Source organism: Etheostoma spectabile, chromosome 22, assembly GCF_008692095.1.
Source record: "Etheostoma spectabile isolate EspeVRDwgs_2016 chromosome 22, UIUC_Espe_1.0, whole genome shotgun sequence".
Lineage (NCBI taxonomy): Eukaryota > Metazoa > Chordata > Actinopteri > Perciformes > Percidae > Etheostoma > Etheostoma spectabile.
This window is the reverse complement of record NC_045754.1, coordinates 12,808,210-12,814,332: the sequence shown is the minus strand read 5'-3', so window position 1 is coordinate 12,814,332 and position 6,123 is coordinate 12,808,210.

The following is a 6,123-nucleotide window of genomic DNA, read 5'->3' as shown; positions in this document are numbered from 1 at the left end:
TTTTTTTTTTTTTCTGCTCTGTAGGGAAACCTAGAAGAGAAGCGACACAGGCATGCACGCAATATTACAACATTCAGATCAGGTCTGAATTTCCTAAAATATTAATTTATCATAAAATGTTGTCAGCATTAGCTACTTTACTGGTATAACAGCGAGTAGATATTTGTTTTTTAGTGTCTGACTAGCAAATCAACAGTTTTCAAGCAAAGTATTCTTAATGGAGTTTATTTAAATTCCAAGAATACAATCCTCTTAAATATGCAGTGCATGTTACAGGAATCTTGGGTTGTGTAGTAGCACTGCACATCCTTTGTTTCTGTAGAGCAGAAAGAGTTTTGGATTAGGACACTGGCTGTGAGTTTGATGCAGTATGTGTGTGGGAGGCCTCACAAATGCCTGTTAATTAATGGTGTTACATGATAACTCTCAGCACAACCAGTGTAGGTTCCAGACTGAATTAGCGTTTAATAGGTAGTATTTTGGGATGTGATGTGTTTTTTTAGATCAATATTTTAATATTGTGTATCCACAGTAGGATGTTGGGTAAGTTTCCAATAAGGGTGTTTTTGTTTGACTGACAGGTTTATGCTTTTTAACAAGAGCTACATTTTAAGGGTGCTCCGTTCTCTGGATTGGTTTCACCTCAAATATTGACTTTAATCGGATCAGGTATTGTCAAGACAAGATTGATCCACATACAGTTTCTTTGTCAATGTCATTCTAAAATTTAGTGTTAAGTCATGGCCGGCCACCAACATAGCTTTTAGTGCATCAGCAATCTCTTGCTTCATATTGAGCTTGATGCCGGGTGTAGTGTACTGATGTCGGATGCAGCTTTCCTTTCCTTTTTGTAATGATTAGGATGGTAAAAAATATTTTTGGAACAGTTTGGGTTGTGTGATCCTGCAATGCCAAGTGTGGCCATTCAACCAAAATCTTCTTACAGAGCAGTGCGGTTCTTAAGGATTTCTAGAAATGGGGGAAATATTTAACGGACAGATGAGAGTGGTGTCGATCTACTAACTCCCAACAAATGAGCTCATTTTCCAGACCTGTTGTACAGCTTAAAAAAAGATGCTAAGAACGTTGCCTAAGGCTATCCAAAGTGAATTCTTGTAATTTGTTTTGTTATAGGTCATTGTTTTTGAAAGTGTTAGGATCATAATAAATACGAGAGACCATCTGGGATATTATTCACAATTACATCACACATAAAAGTAAAATGCTCTCACACTCCACAGAAATGCTTTCACACACACTACAGTAAAATTACGCTCACATACGGAGGAGGGTCTTGCTAGTCCACACAGCATTCCGGGATGGGAGGAAAACATGCTCTAGTTGATTGTGATTGGTTTAAAGAAATGCCAATCATCCGGGGCAGTGCTAGGCATTGGGAAAAGCAGCTGTGCTGCTGCAAAATAGCCTCTGGAAGGAACTTGCCTTGGTGGAACGTGTACGTTCAAAAGTTGTTTGTTGTGCAACAAAAAACTCGGATTGCACAGAGATCTGAGAAAAGTTTAACCGTAGTCCTCATAAATTGACCAGAGTTCAAATTGCCAACACAAAGGAAGCCCAAGGCAATTTATATCCGGCCTAAATAAGTGAAATCTGGCAGAAATTCAGTTGGCAACCAAGCAATCCCGGAAGTGGAACGTCAAGGATATATGTTTTTTATAAACTTTGTTTAATTTTGTAGTCCAATTGAATTTTTTTTTTATTATGAATATCAAATTTTCTAATATCTTCTTTAAACATGTTCTGAGTGTCTAGTATACTGTCGCTACAGCGGTCCTATCAGAGGCTGGTTCGACCTGTAATGATGTTGTTTGAGATGAGCCATCACACATAAATTTACAGCTTTCCATTTTTATCATAAATTGAGTGGTGTACTAAGAACGGGGGTTATACAGTCACATAAAATCTCCAGTTATGGCCTGTGTTCTATTTAGACCTTGATAGAAATGGGGCGTTGCTTCCTGGTGTATTTCTGACCATGAAAATTATAATATGGAACAAAGATTAAAATGAAATTATCGTGGCCAGCAGGCATTTACCCACCGTGTTGAGGCACACTACACGGGGTTAGGGAGGGGGGAAAAACCCTGGTCCCCAAGAATAATGATAATACATTAGGCTGTGAGCGTGCTGGTATTATTGCTGTACATTATGTATATTCCATTTATACTACCTCACACAGCCCAACCGCTGCTGACGGATAGGTCATTACTCCCCGCACCGATGAACACTTATCAGGCCCCACTGCTGTTTATGGCCAGAATGAAGAGCACTTGTCAGTCAAGGTCACTGCTTTGTGTGTCCTCTTTAATAGTTCCTTCTTCACAGTTGTTGAACTTTGTATGCTAGCTTGGGCCCCCCTCTGAGTGGTGAGGGGGACGGGCCGGCTGCTTTACAGTGAGATTCAGTCTTTTATGTTGTGCAGAGGGATGTTCCTGCTGCCAGTGTTAAAAGCCACTGTGTGGTTGACCAGTGGAGATTTCGGAGAGGTTTTAGTGGTGTGTTGAATTATGGTTTTGTGTGAATGAGTCGCATTAGTGTATTTGTGTTCTTCAGAGAGAATAGGAAACAGATAGAAAAAGATCTCTGTGTCCGATAAAGGTCTGTGTGTACTTGCTGCTGCAAAAAAGCTGATTTTTTCATGTTTGCATGGATGTGTGTCTGGCCGTGTGTATGTGTGTGAGTGTATGATAAGTTCGGGTGACAGGATCCTAAGAGCCTGCTCTAACTGGAGGGCCAATGCTAATGCATGGCTGGTTGCGTTACACCGGTTAGTGCTGAAATCAGAAGTGGCCCACAGTGCAGGGTTTGGCCCTGGGACAAAAACAGATTTTTGGTTGCCTTGGATTCTGTTAGCCTCAAGCCTCTAATATGTATCACTGCTGTACTAGTCGTATCTCTGGACCTTGTAGCACTAGGCCTGTACAAACAGAGGCACACTTTTTTATCCAGACTTCTTGGGTAAAAAGGCTTCCACCATGGAAACCGCCAGTGTTATTTTGTGTTATGCTCTGATCATGTTTTTGCTTGCCGTACTTGTTTTCTTTACCACAAACGGGGTATCATTCATTTTTTTATTTTGTTAAATTTTTTTCTTGTTTAATTTGCAGTGCAAACATTTGCAGCAGTGTTTCTATTCCCATGAGATTTTTGTCATGACATTCAAATTGAATGAGAGAGTTTTACACTTTTTACCAGTGTTTGCTGCGTCCAGTAAAAATGGCAAATGTTGAATTTGATTTCATCAAAAGATGTAAGATGAAATCACAGGTTACCACTGTGTTGCGCCATGCAACAGTAGACTCGGTGGCACGTGAGGTTCACATGGACATTGACGTAAGGAAACTGGATCTCTGAAAATGACTGACTCTTTATCTCAAAAGTCTCCCTCTCCTTCACCTTCCTTCAACGCCTTTTTTTTTTTTTTTCTCCGCTATCATAAATCCAAATAGGTGATGGTTGACAAGGTGCTTTTCATTGTCATCATTTTTCCTGTAAGTCATCCAACATAATTTATGCTGCTCACCTTCCCGGCCTGTTTCCCCAGAAAACCCCCTTCCACAGTCCAACTCTCAGCTGTAAAAATGAACAGTTCCTGTTTCTCTGCTTTGATGCAATGTTGACAGGAGTCACTTTGATATACTCTGTAGTATGAAATTTCGATCTGTCCTGTTTTTTTTTTCTTTTTCCTCCTGAGGCTTCATCTTTGCAGACATTGGGAGCTGTCATTTCGCAACACCCTGTGACGTGGGTGACACTCAGCCGATATGACAGGTGCTGGACAGCAGACGCACTGCTAGGCGAGCTGGCAATATTTCTTCAGGTAAAGTGCCCGCAATGTGTAAATAAAAATCTATAAATTTATCACAGTAGATTTTTTTATTTTTTTTATTTTTTATAATTCTTCACAATAACATATACCTCTAACTAGATGTACAGAAATATTTTGAAAGTAAAAAGACGTTAACATGTTCAAGTAATCGCTGGTGTTGGATTTTGCAGATTCATTGACAATGGTTATTTGTGAATATTTGCATTTATATTAACAGAGCCAATTCTCAACAACTCTTAAGTTTTATCAAAGAACAAAGTGAAATCAATCTTGAGGTTTTTGCTATGCAAAAAATATATCTTTTGTTGGGGGCAATATAACTCACGTTAACAAGTAATTTGGTCTCAAATTCAACCTTCACAAAGTCGTAAAACAAACTGATTCTATAAGAAACAAATTAAATCTTATCCTATTAGCATATTGTTTATGCGTTTTTAAGAATTTAAGGTTTAACGACTCAACAATAGACAGACTGGTTTGTTAAGATGGAAGATTTGTTGCAGTGTGCACTGGAATATAGGCGATGCAGTGCACTCTGGGAGCCCACAGGGTGTATGTTCACAGTGTTTCCGGATTAGACACCTTGGTATGGCCTGTGGAGAGATGTTCGTAGTCCGCTGTTCACACAATCTGCCTGCTACAGCTGAGCTGCCCTTTGCCAACAGGCCTGAAGATAGGACAGACCGATTTAGATCCACAGTCGCAGTTTTCTTATGGTGCAGCTCACTATTTAATATTTTGTGTGTTGATGCTGTTATAGTTCTTATAAAGGGCAAAAATGGATAGTCTCGCTTGCATATTTGCTCATGACTGTGTCCTGGGACCTACAAATTGTTGCAATGTTTAAATAAGTGTTTTTCAGAAAGTAATAAGTTAGCGTGATCAGTCCATGTGAGGCCAAGTACTGTGGACCAAAGTCAAAGCAATGTTTCAGAAGTCGCTACACTAATTCTGTTTCCTGTGTGCCTACATGCATGCTGCCATGTCTGATCAATTTGTCTGTGTATTGGTTACTGGATAACCTGACAGTTCTGTCCATAATAGCACAGTTCACAGCTTACAAGGCCCATTGTTTCACCACACACACACACAAACATGTTGACATGCTCATCTGTCACTAGGAAAACCGCCACAGGCTGTGGCCTTGGCACAGAGACATTCTCTGAGCCGAGTGAAGATGCTTGGAGCCAAGATGCACCCAGTCAAAATGTTAAGAATTTCAGATGCCAGAATAGACAAGCGCAGGCGTTGATTTGAGTAGAAATGATATTGAAGCAACTGTAGATGCATATTACAATGATGCTTTGCTTGTTTCTGAAAACGAAGTGACCTCACTCGTTGGTTTTGTTATAGCTTTGAAAAGGAAATAATTAATGTTAAGATTAAAAGCATAATTATTGCATATTTATCTCCATAACAATGCTGTTAGAGCACAAAAACGTTTCTTAGATAGTTTTTTTGCCTATGCCAGTGCCTGCCAAAAACCCTTGCTGCCGCTAAAAGTAAATCTTAAAGAGCTACAGCAATGCAGAGCTAATGAGACCCCATGTGTACAGGGTGTGGTCAAAAAGGAGTGTTTACTTCTAAGCAGGAGCTGTAAGTAGGCATTATTATCATTATTTTGCATCTGCATTCGTTCAAGAAACAGCTGTTGAGTTTTGAACGAGATTTAAAGTGGCAGGGCCTGGAGTTGTTCTTGTTCATTCAGCTAACTTAGCTTTGACATGATGGCTTCTGGCAGAGTTTTGTGCTGAACTCAACATCTGTGACAACCGTCAGTACCACTGACCAGTCCTCCCTCTCTCCGTCGCTCTTTCTCTTCTGTGTTTACATATTTCTCTTTGTCCTCCATCTTTCCCTGCCTTCCAGGATTGCCCAGTTTGGGGGGTTAAGACCGATACAGAAAAAGCGGGAAAAATGTGAACCTTTGATGCCACTAGATCAGTTTCTACTGCCAGTACCCATTTCCATCACTGCCACATCAGCTGGTCCCAAGGTTTTAAGGTCATCCAAACATCTGGACCCTCCACCATGTTTTCTATGGTCAGTGGGTAGCATCTGTTTATAGACCCCGCCACTTTTAATGTCTCTGACAACGAGGATCATGCTGAGAAAACCAGACAAAATGCTTTGATCAGTCATAAGTGTTGCCAAGTTGTAAATCTGATGTTAACCTGCCACAGTCAGTACTATACCTCTACACATGGTCTAGAGCAGTAATTCCCAAAGTGGGGGTCGGGACCTACAGGGGGGTCGCGAGCCAGAGAAGGGGG